The sequence below is a fragment of the Hemitrygon akajei genome, chromosome 26, assembly GCF_048418815.1.
Source record: "Hemitrygon akajei chromosome 26, sHemAka1.3, whole genome shotgun sequence".
In the NCBI taxonomy this organism is placed as follows: domain Eukaryota; kingdom Metazoa; phylum Chordata; class Chondrichthyes; order Myliobatiformes; family Dasyatidae; genus Hemitrygon; species Hemitrygon akajei.
Window position 1 is genome coordinate 6,982,421 of NC_133149.1, and position 20,391 is coordinate 7,002,811.

Sequence of the window (20,391 nt, forward strand, 5' to 3'; positions counted from 1 at the left end):
ATGCAGTATGTCAGCCTGTTAAACATCAGGAAAAACTATTTGATAAACACTACTCCAATCATTCTGAATGGCCATTTTTGGAGGAGTCCACTTTCTTGCTAAAACCCCATTGCAAATAAAATTCAAACCGAAGAGACAGAGAAGGGCCTCTTTTTGTTCAAGCACTGGCTGTTCATGAGAGGGAAGCACTTGGCCAAACCCTGTTAGATCTGCATCACCTTTGGCCATAAAGGTGTCAACAGAGGGCAATATTAAGGAGATTGTGAATGCTTTTGCCTTTGGTTTGATCTTTCTTAAACATTACATGAGTAGTAACGCATGTGGCCAAGTGGTTAAGCATTCGTCTCGTTATCTGAAGGTCGCTAGTTTGAGTCTTGTCTGAGGCTGCGTGTGTGTCCTTGAACAAGGCACTTAACCACACATTGCTCTGCGACAACACTGGTGCCAAGCTGTATGGGTCCTAATGCCCTTCCCTTGGATAGCATTGGTGGCCTGGAGTGGGGAGACTTGCAGCTTGGGCAACTGCAGTATCGGATATCCAACAAAGTAAAATGTTCTTCCTCGCACAAAAAGGCAGGATGTTAAAACATTTTTTCTGATGTACATTAATAATATGACTGCTGGGTAAGCCTAAGAGAAAAGACACTGGGTCCAGTTCAAGATCCATCTTCAGAATCTTTTCCATTTCACCCAAAATATCACTCCAGTATGCCTGAAGTTTGGGACAAGTCCAAAAACAGTGGGTGAAAATTCCAGTATTTACTTTACATTTAGAACACATTGGAGAAACCCGTCTTAAGTTTCAAGAGACGATCTGGAGTCAGATGGGCTCTATGCAGAGTTTTGGGTTGCAATGCTTTAGTTCTATGACAAACTGAAATCTTCTTTGCATTATCACAGATGTCTTCCCATGTTTCAGCTGTAATTTCTACTCCCAGCTCTTCCTCCCAGACTTTTTCCAGCTGCTCAGCCTCTCCACAAGAACATTCCCTCAGGATGCTGTAAAAAGTACTAATGGAGACTTCACCCTTAGAACGAAACACCCTCTTTTCTATGTCAGAACTATAGAAATCAGTTAACACTGATGTTCTTTTTCTGTATATAATCTCTTATCTGAAAGAAATGAAAAAGATCCTTGTTTGGGTATGTTAAATTTCTGTACTATTTGACTAAAAGACATCATCGTTCCTTCATCAAACAAATCTCCTAGATGGAAAATACCCTTAGAAATCCAAAGTTTAAATCCAGAATCCATTATGCCAGGCTGAAAATCTGGACTGCCGGTTATTGGAGTGAAGGCTGATACTTTTGCTGCGTTGCCCTCAATTTATCGCACCGCCCTCCAAGCCCTGACTGTATTAATTGTTATTGGATTGCAACAATATTCCTTAACTAGTTTCATCTTATTGAGGAAAAGCAAATTAATAAGAGGGCATTTTGCTTGTGAAGCTTTAATGTCTAGCCAAATTGAGGAAAGGTCCCTGCAAACCCAGTCAACCACATAAGATAAAAAGAAACATAACTGATATTTTTTGATATCTGGAAAATCCAGACCCCCTAGACTACTGGGAAGCTGTAACTTAGACATTTTAATACAGGGTCTTTTTTTGTTCCAGATGAAAGAAACAAACCAGCCATTTTTTTTAAGCATTTGTTGCGTAAAAATGACTGGAATCATTCGTATTGGGTAGAGCAGACGAGGAAGAATGTTCATTTTGAGCAAGGATATTTGGTCAAGCCAAGAAATGGGAAGAGTGCTGTATCGCTCAAGATCCTGTTTGACTTTGTCAAATAACTGTGTAAAGTTAGCTTTGAACAATTGATCAAATGTAGGTGTGATGAATATGCCCAAGTAAACAAAACCTGTCTGCAACCATTTAAAGGGGAAATCACCCTGAGTGTCAGGTACCTGCTGCAGATTCCCCAGAGGCATAGCCTCTGATTTAGTAAAGCTGATTTTATAACCTGAAAAGGCACTAAATGAATTGATGCATTGTATAAGGTGGTGCACTGATATAGCAGGGTTTGATAAGAAAATTAGAACATCATCCGCATACAATGTAATTTTATGTGACTTTAGTCCTATGTCTGGAGCAGATATTTTCGGGTCTCGCCGAATAGCCTCAGCCAATGGCTCGATCACTAGTGTGAAAAGTAATGGTGATAAAGGGCAGCCCTGTCGGCTGCCCCTCAGAATACTAAAATAATCTGACCTAATACCACTAGTGAGAATTGCAGCCAAAGGGTCATTATAAAGAACCTTCACTCACTTAATAAAATTATTGCCCAAACCAAATCGTTCTAAAGTGAAAAAAGATATGGCCATTTGACACAATCAAAGGCCTTTTCTGCATCTAAGGAAACCATCAAGTCATCCACTGCCTGTTGCTGACATGCCTGAATCACATTAAGTAATCTTCTGATATTGTTAGATGATCTACAGCTGTTTACAAAACCCGTTTGATCCTGTTTTATGATCAAAGGTAACACAGTTTCTAATCACAACTCTAAGGTTTTAGATAAGATTTTAAAATCAATATTTAACAATGAAATAGGCCTGTAGGAGGTACAAGCTTCAGGGCTCTTTCCTTTCTTAAGAATTAGGGAGATATTAGCTTCTCTTAATGATGGTGGGAGGAGACCACAATTACATGAATGATTGAACATGTTTAGCATAGGCTCTGACAATAACCCTGTGAACTCTTTATAGAATTCACTAGTGAGTCCATCAAGACCAGGGGCCTTCCCACTTTGGAGCTGTCTCACAGCTTCCTGTATCTCATGTATAGATAACGGAGCATTGAGGAGAGACTCTTGTTCAGAAGAAATGCCCAGGAGATCTAAATTCCTGAAAAAGGACTCCATCCTAGATTGTCCATCATTACATTGCTCAGATTGATACAGTTTAGAATAAAAATTCTTAAACACAACATTAATCATTTTAGAATTACTAGTGAGGGCTCCTGTCCCATCCCTAATTGAAGTAATAGTCCAAGAGGCATTTTTCTTTCTAGCTAAATAAGCCAAATACCTACCTGGTTTTTCACCATATTCAAACATTCGTTGTTTATCAAATGTCAATTTTCTTTTGGCTGCTTGTGTAAGTAAAGTGTTTAGGGTACAGCATAGGGCTGTGATATTCTGTAACTTGGCTGCAGAAGGCTTAATAATATAATCCTTTTCACTGCCGCAATCCTTGCTTCCAGTAGGCGCTACTGTTCCACAGCTTGTTGCTTCTTATTAGCAGAGTAGGAGATAATTAATCTTCTCGCATAGGCCTTAGTGGTTTCCCAGAGCATCGATGAACTACTAGCTGATTTGGAATTATAGATAGGAAAGTTTTGACTTCGGAAGTAAAGTAGTCTATAAATTTATTATCTTTTGGGATAAAAAGATTCAGCCTCAATGTCTAGATCGTGCTGAATTATCTTTGGGCTTAATATTTAAATATACTGCTGCATGGTCAGAAATAGTGATATTTCTAATTGTGCAGGATACAACTAAATCTAGGAGCATTTTGGGGATTAGAAAAAAGTCTATTCTGGTGTAACACTTGTATGGATTAGAAAAAAATGTGAAGTCCTTGTCTGAGGGATGTAACAACCTCCAGATATCCACAAGTCCTAGTTCTCCACATAAGCCCATGATTTGTTTGGACTGTGAGTAGAGCAATGGGGGATCACTAGGCACTCTGTCCATCAATGGGTCCACGAGACAATTACAATAATATTTTGGATTGAAAAGCTTGTAATTTTGGAAAAAGCATCTATTAAGAATTTGAGAGGATGAGCTGGAGGGCAGTAAACATTGAGAATACCATATTCCTCTCCATATATCAATCACAGATCTCCCATCCTTATCCATAATGCAGTCTAATAACTTAAAAGGTAAGTTCTTCCTAATTAAAATGGCCACCCCCTGCTCCTGGTATTAAAAGATGAAAAATAGACTTGATCAAATCCACTCTGTTGCAGTTTTAGATGTTCTTTATCATTCAAATGTGTCTCCTGCAATAAGGCTCTATCCACCCTTTCCTTTCTCAGGTTTAGTAGGATTTTCTTTCTCTTGATTGGTGAATGACTCCCCTTAATGTTCCAAGTGCACAATTTTAATATATTACTGGTCACAACACTTTATAACAATCCATGTGACTCCGGAGGAGAAGAAACCCGACTTAAGATCAGCTGAGCAGCAATAAGTAAATAAAAAATACACCAGAAAAAAACAAAGTGCTGAAAGAGAGGACTTACCCCACACTTAAAGGGGATATCTGAACCTTCTAGCACCCCATATTCTGCCCACTGCCAATGTGGCATTTAACATAGTCAAAAATAAAAACAGGGCATAGTTTATCAATCCACCGATTTGCTACCATCATGTTTAAACTTCTTCAGGCTGGAGCAGCACCGATAATTTAAACAAATAATGAAAGTGTATTAATCAAAACAAACACATTACCCATCCTATAAGAGACCTTGCTGTCGAGTAATGAAAAGGTAAAATAAAGCGACCATCGAGCATGTTATTGTCCATAACCAGGGCTACACAATATACTACATACATTCTTTAGCCCAACGTGTCCACAAAAGTTTTAGCTTTGTCAGGAGAACTAAATATCTTGGTGGTCCCATAGTAGGCAATTTTCTGCGCCGCTGGGTATAGCAGTTAGTACTGGATTCCGGATTCTCTCAGCTGCTTCTTTACCTGGTTGAATTCCTTGCACTTCCGAATAACGGCTGCCAAAAATCTTGAAAAAGCATAAGCCTGGATCCCTCATACATTAAAGCCTGGACATCAGTCCTGTGGCATCTCGAAGCCTCCATCACTCTTTGCTTATCACCGAAATTATGGAGCCACACGAGGACGGGTCGAGGGCATTAGCCAGGGCCCAGTTTTGGCGCCAGCGTACCGTGAGCTCTTTCCACTTTAATGCGTCCAGTCTTGGTTTCCAACTCAAGGAAATTAGGCAGCCAGCACTCAAAAAACTTCGCTGGTTGGCTGCCTTCTGTACCTTCAGGTAGACCGATGATCCATCTGTTCTTCCTCCTTCCTCTGTTCTGAAGATCATCGATATGATCAGACAGGCTTTGAACTTGCTTTTCTCGCACCCGGATGTGGCTTTGGGCCTGATCAGTTACAGTCCCTACCGCGGAGACTTGGCCCTTGGCCTCGGTCGTTCTTTTATCAGGATTTTTAAGCTCCAATGTGTGGTTCTAGAGTGTTAGAGAGAGTGGACCCAGCTTCTCGTCCATCATTTTGGATATGTTCTCTGTAAGTTCCTGAATTATTTGACGAAAAGCAGGGTCCAATGTGTTAGCATAGCTAGCAGCAGCGAGCTCCCCAGCCCCGGGCCAGCACTCTGTGCAGTCCATCTTGGCTGCCTTTTTAGTACCTTTCGATGGCATGGTGTTGAAGCAGCTCAAAAACAATACTCATCAATGTTCATGTCATTAAATCCGACACTTGGGCATTTAAAAACAAGTTGAATCGGATAGGTTTATGTGTGAAATTATCAGTGTAGTGGTGCTGAGCTCAGCAAAGCAGACCTTTCACTGCATCACCATCTTGAAAAACCCGCGAGGGCATATTTTTAAGGTGCTTGTAAGTAGGTACCGAGGAGATGTCAGGGGTCAGTTTTTTATGCAGAGAGTGGTGAGTGTGTGGAATGGGCTGCCGGCAGTGGTGTTTGAGGTGGATACAATAGGGTCTTTTAAGAGACTCCTGGATAGGTACATGGAGCTTAGAAAAACAGAGGGCTATGGGTAACCCTAGGTAATTTCTAAAGTAAGTGCATGTTCAGCACAGCTTTGTGGGCCAGAGGGCCTGTATTGTGCTGTAGGGTTTCTATGCTTCTATGTTTCTAGATGTTTGCTGGTCACACTTATTTTAGCTCCTAAAGTGCTGGTGATAAGCCCCAGGAACCAACTCGTAAGATTTCAAGATAGCTGCTGTAACCCTCAGGTTCTGTTGACTGCCTAAGTCTCAGGAAGACAATCTCTTGCCCCACCAAATAGTTGAGATTGAGATGTGAGCCCACTCCGAAACCCCCTGTTTGTGTGGATGCTGTGTGATTTGTTACCCTGTTACAAATCAGTATCACAAAATAATGGACAGTACACCGCATACAATTAAACAATTTAGCTTTATAATTCTTAATTTGACTAAAGGGTTAGTAAAAAAATGGAAAAAAAAGGGCCCATTTTAATGAAACAGTCTAATATACACAAGTTGGAGCTCACAGTTTCCCCTTTGCTGATCCTCCTTCGATCTCCTGGCTCCACTCCAGCATCTTTTCTCTTCATCTCCCGCTGAACAAAAGCCCCAGATCACCCTGGTGTCAGGTACATGGCACGAAAACACCCTCCCGTCCTTGGAGACTCATATTACAAAGCACCTGTTATCTCTAGCCATAATTGAAACACTGCTTCTACAGAAAGACCATTACGTTAGCAATGAAACCTTTCCCAGGATGTCTCACCACTTTGACCTCATCATTATCTGGGCTCTTTTCAATGCTTAGAGCTGTGTAGGCTTCCTGAGCCTTTCCTTTCAAAACACTCTGCAAAAGCAGAGTCCAGGCATCTTTAGGCCAATTTAAAGTGGTAGCCACTCGTTCAAAATGAGAGATGTATTTTTCTTCATCCTTCTCTGCAAATGGTGGAAAGAACTTAATATGGCTGCAAAAGTTGATCTTTCGTGATCAGCTCAAGAAGGTTTGTTAATGAACTCTTCAAGAGATGCCATATTTAAGAAGCCTCCCTGCACTAGATAGAAGTACTAAGAATGTATACAAGCACACTAATGTGGTGTTTAATACAAAGCAACACGAACCAAGAACAGCCAAACTTTCCCAGAGCCAGTTGCAGCAAAAGGAAGATAAATGACAAAGCAGTATAGCAGAAAACTAAGTAACAAATAAGCAAAAGGCCTGCACACTACAAAACTGTATGGGCAGACACAACTTAGGCCCATCTTTTGAAAATGAAAAAAGAATTGGACAAGCCCTCATTATGTTACAACCTTGGCACTCAGTAAGTAACACAAAGGAGACATGTCACAACAGGAATGACAAACAAAAGGTATTTATTAAATTAAAGTTAAAGTAATGTGATGTGTGGTGTGGTACTGCTGCCTGCAGAATAGGAGTGAGAGAGAGAGAATGTTTACAACAAATCCCTAATTTGTATTTTTGATTACCATAGAATTGAATGTGTTTTTCTGGGGAAGCAACTGCATATATCTGTCCAGACTTAAGTGGCACTGTCATATAAATGCATGTATAGTCATCAGGGTCATAGAATACAAAAAAAATGATTTTGCAGTGACTCCTCACACACCGTTCTTCAGGAAAGTGCTAATATATGCTTCTTGCTCTGGTCACGCTAGTACATCTGAAGTACAATTTGTCATTCAACTGAAAGTAACTTCTATGGCGTAGATTGCACAAGGAAATAACTGGTTCAAAACACACTCAATGCCATTGGGTACCAAAAATAAAAATGTTTACAAGTTACTACTTTCTATTTTTGATCACAATGGATATGTATTCTGCTCAGGAAGCATTATTTTTGTATTGTGTGCAACATCTATGAGGCAACTGCATATAAATGTGACATCCTGATCCTGTACTACGGTGATATCAGGATCAGCTATAAAACACAATGGGTGGGAGAACACTAGGGCAGATATGGGGAGGGTTATACAGGAGCAAGGGAGATGGGGAGGGGTGTAGGGGAGGAAAGAAGTGATGAAGATGGAGAGGTGCATAGTGGAAGACAGATAGTGCATAGGGGTGACAGAGAAGAGGGGTGTAGATGAGGGAGGGGTGACAGAGATGGGAGGGGCATAGGCAACGGATGGGATGATGGAGATGGGGAGAGGAGTAGGGAAGGGAGGGAGTGACAGAGAAGATAGGGACGTAGGGGAGGGAGGGGGGTGATAGTAACAGGGCAGGTGTGAGGGGAAGGAGGGAGGGTGAATTCGTGGGACTGGAGAAAATTGCATGGAAGGCATTCAAGGATGTTGAAATTTTTCTTGGCAACTACAGAGCATCAAACTATGTGCAGCTGGTTGACATGCTTCAAGCTTACAAAGCCATGAAGTGCAACATGTCATAGAAACATAGAAAACCTACAGCACAATACAGGCCCTTTGGCCCACAATGCTGTGCAAACATGTCCTTACCTAGGGTTACTCAGAGCCCTCTATTTTTCTAAACTCTATCTACCTATCCAGGAGTCTCTTAAAAGACCCTGTTGTATCCGCCTCTGCCACAGTCGCCGGCAGCCCATTCCACACACTCACCACTCTCTGCATAAAATTTACCCTGCCAACTCCTCTGTACCTACTTCCAAGCACCTTAAAACTGTGCCCTTTCATGTTAGCCATCTCAGCTCTGGGAAAAAGCCTCTGACTATCCACATGATCAATGCCTCTCATCATCTTATACACCTCTATCAGGTCACCTCTAATCCTCCATCGCTCCAAGGAGAAAATTACTCAATCTATCCTCATAAGGCATGCTCCCCAATCCAGGTAACACCTGGCAAGACCAATGCACCATATGCCTTCTTAACCACAGAGTCAATCTGCGCAGCAGCTTTGAGTATCCTATGGACTCAGACCCCAAGATCCCTCTGATCCTCCACACTGCCAAGAGTCTTACCATTAATATTATATTCTGCCATCATATTTGACCTACCAAAATGAACCACTTCACACTTACCTGGGTTGAACTCCAACTGCCACTTCTCAGTCCAGTTTTGCATCTTATCAATGTCCCACTGTAACCTCTGACAGCCCTCCACACAATCCACAACACCTTCAACCTTTGTGTCATCAGCAAACTTACTAACCCATCCCTCCACTTCCTCATCCAGGTCATTTATAAAAATCACAAAGAGAAGGGGTCCCAGAACAGATCCCTGAGGCACACCACTGGTGACCGACTTCCATGCAGAATATGACCCGTCTACAACCACTCTTTGCCTTCTGTGAGCAAGCCAATTCTGAATCCACAAAGCAAGGTGCCCTTGGATCCCATGCCTCCTTACTTTCTCAATAAGCCTTGCATGGGGAACCTTATCAAATGCCTTACTGAAATCCATATTCACTACATCTACTGCTCTACCTTCATCAATGTGTTTTGTTACATCCTCAGAAAATTCAGTCAGGCTCGTAAGGCATGACCTGCCTTTCACAAAGCCATGCTGACTATTCCTAATCATATTATGCCTCTCCAAATGTTCATAAATGGTCAAAAATACAAAGTAGTAACTTGCTGGAAACATCTGTATTTTGAGTATCCTACGAGGGAGGGTGTTTTGGGACCAGATATTCACATGTGCAGCATACACCATAGAAGTTACATTGAGTTTTATAACAAATTCCACATCAATGTTGCTACCGTTACTGTTACCACTTTCCTGAAAAAAATGCCACGAGGGAAGTTGCTGCAAAATGTTTATTTTTACATATTCTATTATCCTGATGACTACTCATGCAGTTGCATGACAGTGCCAGTTAGCTATGTGCAGTTGCTTCATATAAGTTGCATACATGTCATTTCCGTCAAACCAGTTCAGCAAGGTTTGTTTTGGCGTCAATCCACTATGTTGATCCTCACCCGTACTTCTTTGGAAAGCTGCTGCACTACCAAGTCACCGTTAATAAGCTAGTGCCGGAACATGGTGATAGTTGCAGGCAGCCCTCAGCACATCCTCAGATCTGTTGGTCATTGCTGCAAATGTCGCATTTCACAGTATGTTTGAATGTTTCAATGGACATGTGACAATTAAATCTCATCTCATAATAACCTTATAATCTTATAAAGCTGTACCAAATACTTTGGGTTGAGTTTCTCCAGGTATGGTTGTTGTGAGGGGTGGATGGTCAGGTTTCTGTACCAGCTGTCTAAAATGTGGAAGAAGTAAATGAAAAGATAAGTTTCCCAATGGTAACTGCTCCAATTGTAAACAAACTCTGAGTTACTGATGTGAGCTCAATAGTGAGAATGTGCCAGAAAATGAACAGATAAACATCTTAGATGAAACCCACAACAAAATGGAAGAAACTGTTTCCTCATATCTGGTACATTGGAACAGGGGTACGCTCTCCCCCTAAGTACGCTCTGTACCAGAACAGCCCATTTTCTCTCAGGCCAGTTCTGATTCACTGCCACTTTCTCAAAATGGAGGAAGAATGTATCGACATCCATCTCCTCGAATGGAGGTACCAAATGGATCTCCTGACCAATCTTGAACCCCTCATTTGGGTCTGCCGCCTGGTCTCTTCCCTGGTGTACCTTTAACCTCTCTATTTCCAGCACATGCTACCTCTCTTTCTCCCTTTCCTCCATCTGCCTTTCAGCTTCTTCCTTCCTCCTTTCAGCTTTCCTTTCTTCCTCCTCTGCTTCCAGCTGCCTCATCTGATGTTCATGCTGCCTCTCTTTATCTTTCTCAGCCAACTTTAATTCAGCTATCCATCACTCCTGAATGACTGTATCCATCAAATAAGGCCACTCCTTCAGTCCACTGAGGAATGTTTATGAGCAAACTATTGTCCTTGCAGCGAAACAGTAAATAATTCAAAAAGGAGTCACAATACGGTTAATCAGCAATTTTCCCCTCTCTCTTATCTGTCGCCGATGTTCTTGCTTGTTTTTCCGTCTCTCTTTCTCATGGTCAGCATAGCAACAGTAATAGTTCGTGTTTCTCAGGAGGGGAATGGTTAACTCTGTAGCCCATTGTCCATCAGGTCTGTTCATCACTCATAACACAGTAAACAATTTCCAAGGGAGATATTCCATCACTGTACAGTAAGTTTTCAGCCCTACCTCAGGATGTTGACCATATTTCAGCAGAGAGTGTGTCCGTATGACCTTTTCTGCATGTCACCGTAAGACTATGAGACATAGAATTAGACAATTCTAATTTGTTCAGCCTGCAATTCGATCATGGCTGATTTATTTTCCCTCTCAATTTCATTTTCTTGCCTTCTCCCTGTAACCTTTGACATCCTTAATAATCAAAAATCTATCAATCTCCAATTAATATTTTGTAAGTTTCAATGAGAACTGCCCCACCCCCATTCTTCTTCACTCTGGAGAATGCTAGCTCAGAGCCACCAAATACTTCTCACAGATTAACCCTTTCATTTCCAGGATCACTCATGTGAACCTCCACTGGGCCCGCTCCAACACCAGCACGTAATTCCTTAGATATGGAGCCTTATACTGCTCAAAATACTCCAAATGTGATCTGACCATTGCCTTATAAAATTTCAGTATTATATCCTAGCTTTTATAATATATTCTAGTCCTCTTGAAAGAATGCTAATATTGCATTGGCTTTCCTTACAACTGACCAAACCTACAAGTTAACTTTTAAGGAATCCAACATGAGGACTCCCAAGTCCTTCTGCTTCGCATTTAGAACATTGGCTATGCCTTTATTCCTTCTGCTAAATTTCATGACCATACATTTCCAGATGCTCCATTCCATCTGCCACTTTTTGCCCATTCTCCTAATCTGTCCAAGTCCTCGTGCAGAGTCCCTGCTTCCAGAACACTGCCTGCCCCTCTATGTATCTTTGTATCATTGGCATGCTTGGCCACAAAACCATCAATTCCATCATAAGACACAAGACCATATGATCATAAGACACAGGAGCAGAATTAAGCCTTTCAGCCCATCGAGTCTGTTCCGCCATTTCATTATGGCTGATCCCAGATCCCACTGAACCCCAACTCAACCTACACTCTCACCATTTCCTTTGATGCCCTCACCGATCAGGAAACGATCAACCCCCGTCTTAAATATACCCATGGGCTTGGCCTCCACCGCAGTCAGTGGCAGAGCATTCCACAGATTCACTACTCTCTGGCTAAAAAAATTCCTCCTTATCTCTGTTCCAAAGGGTTTCCCCTCAAATTTGAGGCTGTGCTCTCTAGTTCTGGAGACACCCACCATAGGAAACATCCTCTCCACATCTACCCTATCTAGTCCTATCAACATTCAGTAGGTTTCAATGAGATCCCCCCTGAATTCCTCTAAATTCCAGTGAGTACAGGCCCAAAGCTGCAAACACACTTCATATGTTAACCCCTTCATTCCTAGAATCATCCTTGTGAACTTTCTCTCCAATGACAACACATCTTTTCTGAGCTATGGATCCCAAAACTATTGACAATACTCCAAGTGCAGCCTCACTAGTGTCTTTTAAAGGCTCGGTATTACCTCCTTACTTTTATATTCTATCCCCCTTGAAAGAAATGCTAATATTGCATTTGCCTTCTTTACCACAGACTCAACCTGTAAATTGACCTTTTGGGAGTCTTGCACGAGGACTCCTAAGTCACCTCTGATGTTTGAACCTTCTCCCCATTTAGATAATAGTCCGCACTATTGTTCCTTTTACCAAAATGCATTATCATACACTTCCCAACACTGTATTCTATCTGCCACTTTTTTGCCCATTCTTCCAATTTGTCTAAGTCCTGCTGCAATCACATTGCTTCCTCAGCACTACCTACCCCTCCACCGATCTTCATATCATCCATAAACTTTGCCACAAAGCCATCAATCTGGATGCCCCTCTCATTCCCCACGTGACATGTCCTCAAATTACATCAGTAAATTCATTTACATCTTTTTTTTACCAAGTTCCTCAGATTCCTCCACTAAGGACCTGTGGTCCTTCTGAGACTGAGGGACTCCTGCAATGTGATTTCACTGTACACAGCCTACAACTGTACACAAGCTTTGTTCTGGTGTATGTCCTTTCATTAGTATTTGCATTGGTATTCGCATTGGTATTTGTTTAAAATTGAGTCTGGTTGTATATAGTTTCAGGTTTTTGTTTCTGCCCAGTGAGAGAGGGGAGAGGAGAGATTGTCCATGGTGTGTGGGGTCTTTGAATTCACTGAGAGAGCAAGAAATATAGATATAAGCCATAGAAGGGTGGGTGAGATCCTTCATGATGTTACTGGCCCTTTTCTGACACCTTTCTCTATAAATGTCCTTGATGCTGGGCAGGCTGGTGCTGGTGATACATTGGTAGATTTGGCTACCCATTGTAGAGCCTTCCTGTCCACCACAGTGCACTTCCCATACCGTGCTCTGAGAATGCGCATCTGAACCTGTATCTGAAAGCTGCTGCACTTGTGGATAGTAAAGGTTATTAAGGCTACAGCAATACATAGGCCAGATGAGCCCCACCAGAGCCCATCGTGTCTCTCTAGGTTTGACCTGTCTTCCTCTCTTCTCACAGCTACCATCGGGTGGATGGTGCAGGAGTCTTGGGTCAATACCACCAGGTTTAGAAGTAAGAGTTGCCCTGCAGCCATTGGGCTCCTGGACCAGCTTCAATAGTCTCAGCATGAACTTGTTCCATGGTTATGGTTTCACTTTTGGGATTCTGCTGTTCATGTTCTCTGTATATTTGTTTACATTTTCATTGTTTACACAATACGTTCTTTTAGCACATTGGATGTTTGTTGGTCTGTGCTATGTGGTGTTTTTCATGGAATCTCTCGTATTCCTCTGTTTTGGGGCTGCCTGCAAGATGAAGCTCAAGGATTATTGTGGTATACATACTTTGATAATAAATTTACCTTGAACTTTCAGCTTTGAGATAGAAGATTGGACGGAGTGGCAATTGGAAATTAATCCTGACAACTATAAGGTAATATATTTTGGGAAATCAAATAGCGGTAAGACATTCACAACAAATGATAGGGCAACAATGGATATTTATAAACAGAGGGGTTCAAGTTCATAGATCCCACAGAGTGACAACATAGGTAGATAGGGTGCTGAAGACGGCACATAAGACACTTGCCTTCATTAAGTCAGAGCATACAATATAAAAATTAAAAGGTTATGTGGCAACTTCAGTGGCTACATCACATAGACAATTGTCTGCAGTTCTGGTCGCCACACCATAGGAAAGGATAGTCTTATGGATGTGATTTTAATTTACTGGAAAGAGGTTTAAGACAATCAGAACATTAGACCATATAACAATTACAGCACGGAAACAGGCCACGTTGGCCCTTCTAGTCCATGCCGATTGCTTACTCTCACCTAGTCCCACTGGCCCACACTCAGCCCATAACCCTCCATTCCTTTCCTGTCCATATACCTATCCAATTTTACTTTAAATGACAATACCGAAACTGCCTCTACCACTTCTACTGGAAGCTCGTTCTACACAGCTACCACTCTCTGAGTAAAGAAATTCCCCCTTGTGTTACCCTTAAACTTTTGCCCTCTCTTAACTCATGTCTTCTTGTTTGAATCTCCCCTACTCTCAATGGAAAAAGCCTATCCATGTCAACTCTATCTATCCCCCTTATAATTTTAAATACCTCTATCAAGTGCCCCCTCAACCTTCTATGCTCCAAAGAATAAAGACATAGCTTGTTCAACCTTTCCCTGTAACTTAGGTGCTGAAACCCAGGTAACATTCTAGTAAACCTTCTCTGTACTCTGTCTATTTTGTTGACATCTTTCCTATAATTCGGTGACCAGAACTGTACACAATACTCCAAATTTGGCCTTACCAATGCCCTGTACAATTTTAACATTACATCCCAACTCCTATACTCAATGCTCTGATTTATAAAGGCCAGCATACCAAAAGCTTTCTTCACCACCCTATCCACATGAGATTCCACCTTCAGGGAACTATGCACCATTATTCCTAGATCACTCTGTCGTACTGCATTCTTCAATGCCCTACCATTTACCATGTATGTCCTATTTGGATTATTCCTACCAAAATGTAGCTCCTCACACTTATCAGCATTAAACTCCATCTGCCATCGTTCAGCCCACTCTTCTAACTGGCCGAAATCTCTCTGCAAGCTTTGAAAACCTACTTCATTATCCACAATGCCACCTACCTTAGTATCATCTGCATACGTACTAATCCAATTTACCACCCCATCATCCAGATCATTAATGTATATGACAAACAACATTGGACCCAGTACAGATCCTTGAAGCACACCACTAGTCACCGGCCTCCAACCTGACAAACAGTTATCCACCACTACTCTCTGGCATCTCCCATCCAGCCACTGTTGACTCCATTTTACTACTTCAATATTAATACCTAACAATTGAACCGTCCTAACTAGCCTTCCGTGTGGAACCTTGTCCAAGGCCTTACTGAAGTCCATATAGACAACATCCACTGCTTTACCCTTGTCAACTTTCCTCGTAACCTCTTCAAAAAATTCAATAAGATTTGTCAAACATGACCTTCCACGCACAAATCCATGTTGACTGTTCCTAATCAGACCCTATCTATCCAGATAATTATATATACCATCTCTAAGAATACTTTCCATTAATTTACCCACCACTGACGTCAAACTGACAGGCCTATAATTGCTAGGTTTACTCTTAGTGTTCATTTTTGTGTCCATTATTCTGGATTTCCAGCATCTACAGAATCTCAAGTTTAAATCTTGAGCTGTCTAGTTAGAGCCATTCGATTTGACCTTTCAATTGAGCTGTTATTGAGAAACTGAGCATTATTTCCTGATCTCACACAGAAAGGTGATACCAACAAAGTCAACAGCTGACGTGATAGTCAAATGTTTGGGTTATGAAGAAATATGACACCAGGTTGCTCCTGCCTGTAGCTCAGGGCAGGGTTGCCGTGGAAACAAATTCCAAAGAGTTGATTCTGGAGTTGCTAACTCTACAGTATAACCAGGCTAAACATTCTGTCCAGTCCTCAACCCCTGACAGAGGAAAGAATAAGCAGGAAAACAAAACTGCTACATTGTCGGCAAGTGTGGAGAAACACAACTTGAAAAAAAACATTGTGTTTATTTATTTACATTTATCACTTAAATTCTGTGAGAGCAAATTGTATTCTGTATCTCAAATTTTTGGGTTGTGGTTTGGAACTGCATGAGGGCAAATATCTCAGAATCAGAATCAGATTAATTATCACTGACATGGGTCATGAAACATGAAACGTGTTGTGTTGCAGCAGCAGTACAGTGCAATGTATAAAATATATATACTATAATTTATAATAAGGAATATTTATAAGAAAGTTAATTAAGTAGAGCAAAACGAGATCAAAGATAATCAGGTATTGTTCATGGGTTCATTCACTATTCCAAAATCTGATGGCAGAAGGGAAGAAACTGTTCCTAAAACACTGAGTGTGTATCTTCAGGCTCATGTACCTCATGGTAGTAATGAGTCCTGGGCTGTGGGAGTTTTTTTTGAGGCATCACTGTCTGGTATGGAGGGGCTGCTGCACAAGACCAAAGGGAGCTGCAGAAGGTTGTAAATCTAGTAAGCTCCATCTTGGGCACTAGCCTACAAAGTACCCAGGATATCTTCAGGAAGCATTGTCTCGTAAAGACAGCATCCATTATTAAGGACCTTCAGCATGCAGGGCATGCCCTTTTCTCACTGTTACCATCAGGTAGGAGGTACAGAAGCCTGAAGGCACACACTCAGCGATTCAGGAACAGCTTCTTCCCCTCTGCCATCCGATTCCAAAATGGACATTGAAGCTTTGGACAGTACCTCACATTTTTTAATATACAATATTTCTGTTTTTGCAAATTTTTGCAAATCTTTCTATATATGTAATTGCCCATACCCGTACCATTGCACACAATCTATGCATTTATGTAAACTTCACTTAAATGTTGCAATTGAAGGCGTATGCACAACTTACACTAGCAACTCGTTCCATCTGAGTGAAGAAGTTTCCCCTCAGGTTCCCCTTAAAAATTTAACATTTTGCCCTTAACATATGACTTCTAGTTCTAGTCCCACCCAGCCTCAGTGGAAAATGCCTGCTTGCATTTATCTCACCTGTAAACTACATAATTTTATAACACTCTTTCAACCTTCCCCCTATTTTCATAAGCTCGAGAGAAAATTATAACGGAAGGCTATATCTCAGGTCTTTAGGTCTCTGCACTCTCTGCACTCTTGTAAATTTTCTCTGCACTCTTTCAGTCTTTCTGATAATTTTCCTGTAGGTAGGAGACCAGAACTGCACTTTGGCCCCATCAAATTCTTACATGCTATAAAATAACATGCCAGCTCCTTTATTTAACTTTCCGATTTGTTAAAACCAATGTGTTCAAGATCCTATCTACTGTGACACCACTTTTTCAAGGAACTGTAGCGATGTACTACATACAGAGCTAGAGACAATGACACGCAGTCGTTTTGAGACTAGTTTATTCAAACTTCGCGGTGCCGGCATTTAATCCCTAGCGCCCGCCCTCTCCGGGCGGAAATGACATCAGAGGTGCATTACCAAAGTCTCTCCCCGTGCGCTCGCTATTTGTGAGCCAGTTCGCCTGCGCAGAAAGTGGGTCGCCACATATCCCTCCCCCCAGAACTGGCGATACACCCCCCAATGTCCACAGTCTGGATCAGCCTCTGTTTGGGAGGTCTGCCTCTGCGCCGCGGTGCCTGAACCTCGACCGGCTGCGCCAAGTCCACATGGGCTGGTTTGAGTCGGTCCACCGTGAAAACCTCCTCTTTCCCCCCGATGTCCAGAACGTACGTGGACCCGTTGTTGTTTATCACCTTGAACAGCCCCTCATACGGCCGCTGTAGCGGTGCCCGGTGTCCGCCCCTTCGTAGAAACACAAAACTTACAGTTCTGCAGGTCTTTGGGTACATGGGTCGGGGTCCGTCCATGCTGTGAAGTCGGTACAGGGCCAAGTTGCCGAGCCTTTCACGTAGTCTGTCCAGGACTGCTGCGGGTTCTTCCTCTTGCCCCCTTGGGCCTGGTATGAACTCTCCTGGGACGGCCAGGGGTGCGCCGTACACCAACTCGGCCGACGAGGCATGCAGATCCTCTTTGGGCGCTGTGCAAATTCCAAGCAGGACCCAGGGAAGCTCGTCCACCCAGTTATGTCCTCTCAGGCGGGCCATGAGAGCCGACTTCAAGTGACGGTGGAAGTGTTCCACTAGTCCGTTCGACTGTGGGTGGTAGGCAGTTGTGTGGTGTAGCTGCGTTCCCAACAGGCTGGCCACAGCCGATCACAGGCTGGAGGTGAACTGGGTGCCTCTGTCGGAGGTAATGTGGGCCGGTACCCCGAAGCGTGCTACCCAGGTTGCAATCAGTGCTCGGGCGCAGGAATCGGCAGATGTGTCGGTGAGCGGGACTGCCTCTGGCCACCTTGTGAACCGGTCTACCATAGTTAGGAGATGCCGCGCTCCTCGGGACACTGGTAGGGGGCCCACGATATCCACATGAATGAGGTCGAACCTACAGCGGGGCTTTAGTGTGCCGCTGTACCTTGGCTGTTTGGCACTGCGCGCACATTCTGGCCCATTCACTGACCTGCTTGTGAAGTCCATGCCATGCGAACTTGCTGGAGATCAGCCGGACGGTTATCCTGATAGATGGGTGTGCCAAACCGTGTATGGAGTCGAAAACTCGCCGCCTCCAGGCTGCCGGGACGATGGGGCGAGGTTGGCCGGTAGCCACGTCGCACAGGAGGGTCCTCTCACCTGGGCCTACGAGAAAGTCTTGCAGCTGCAAACCCGAGACTGCGGTCCTGTAGCTGGGCATCTCGTCATCTGCCTGCTGCGCCTCCGACAATGCTGCATAGTCCACCCCCAGCGACAGGGCCTGGACAGCTGGTCTGGAGAGTGCGTCCGCCACGACGTTGTCCTTTCCCGAGACATGCTGGATGTCCGTCGTGTACTTGGAGATGTAGGACAGATGTCGCTGCTGGCGAGCCGACCAGGGATCGGACACCTTAGTGAATGCGAAGGTCAATGGTTTGTGGTCCGTGAACGCAGTGAACGGCCTGCCTTCCAAGAAGTACCTGAAATGCCGGATTGCCAGATACAGTGCCAACAGCTCCCGGTCGAAAGCACTGTACTTGAGTTCGGGTGGTCGTAGGTGCTTGCTGAAGAACGTCAGGGGTTGCCAGTGCCCCTCGATGAGCTACTCCAGCACCCCACCGACTGCTGTGTTGGATGCGTCCACCGTGAGGGCGGTCGGAACGTCCGTTCTGGGGTGCACCAGCATCGCGACATCTGCCAAGGCTTCCTTGGCTTTAACAAAAGCGGCCGCAGCCTCCTCATCCCAAGTAATGTCCTTGCCTTTACCCGACATCAGGGTGTACAAAGGGTGCATGATACGGGCTGCTGAGGGGAGGAAACGGTGGTAGAAGTTCACCATACCAACGAACTCCTGCAGGCCTTTGACCGTGTTGGGCCGTGCAAAGTGGCGGATCGCGTCTACCTTGATGGGCAGAGGTGTTGTCCTGTCTTTGGTAATCCTGTGGCCCAGGAAGTCGATGGTATTGAGACCGAACTGGCATTTGGCCGGGTTGATCGTGAGGCCGAAATCACTCAGACAGGAGTAGAGCTGGCGGAGGTGGGACAGATGCTCCTGACGACTACTGCTGGCTATGAGGATGTCGTCCAAGTAGATGAACGCAAAGTCCAGGTCACGTCCCACCGCATCCATTAGCCGCTGGAACGTCTGTGCGGCATTCTTCAGGCCGAATGGCATTCGGAGGAACTCGAACAGGCCGAACAGGGTGATGAGTGCTGTTTTGGGGATGTCTTCAGGGTGCACCGGGATTTGACGGTATCCCCGGACGAGGTCTACTTTGGAAAAGATTCTTGCCTCGTGCAGGTTTGCTGCAAAGTCCTGTGTGTGCGGCACGGGGTAGCGGTCTGGAGTTGTAGCCTCGTTCAGTCTGCGGTAGTCGCCGCATGGTCTCCAACCCCCGGCTGCTTTGGGCACCATGTGTAGGGGGGAGGCCCATGGGCTGTCGGACCGCCGTACGATCCCCAATTCCTCCATCCTCTTGAACTCCTCCTTCGCCAGGTGGAGCTTTTCCAGGGGGAGCCTTCGTGCGCGGGCATGGAGGGGTGGTCCCTGGGTCGGAATGTGGTGCTGTACCCCGTGTCTGGGCATGGCTGCCGTGAACTGCGGTGCCAGAATCGATGGAAAGTCCACCAGGATTCTGGTGAATTCGTTGTCCGACAGCGTGATGGAGTCCAGGTGTGGGGCCGGCAACTTGGCTTCACCCAGGCAGAACGTCTGGAAAGTCTCGGCATGTACCAGTCTTTTCCCTTGCAAGTCGACCAGCAGGCTGTGAGCCTGGTCTGGTCTGCTGTTGGGCACGTGGCCTGGTAATCTGACTGACGGACACCACGCTCTCCCTCTTAGCTTTCCATAGCATGTCTGCCCGGGCCACCACCTTCCGGGGGTCGCTGAAATCTGTGTCGGCCAGTAGCAGATGTACGTCCTCGGGCAGTTGCTCTAGGAACGCTTGCTCGAACATGAGGCAGGGCTTATGTCCATCAGCCAGGGCCAGCATCTCGTTCATCAATGCTGACGGCAGTCTGTCTTCCAAACCGTCCA

The 20,391-nt window shown here is 44.1% G+C and overlaps 1 protein-coding gene across 1 annotated transcript in view; it reads left to right on the plus strand.

The window, feature by feature from the left end:
• LOC140716748 (uncharacterized) overlaps window positions 1–20,391 on the plus strand; it is a 96,405-nt gene that overhangs the window by 31,889 nt on the left and 44,125 nt on the right. The window lies entirely within an intron of this gene.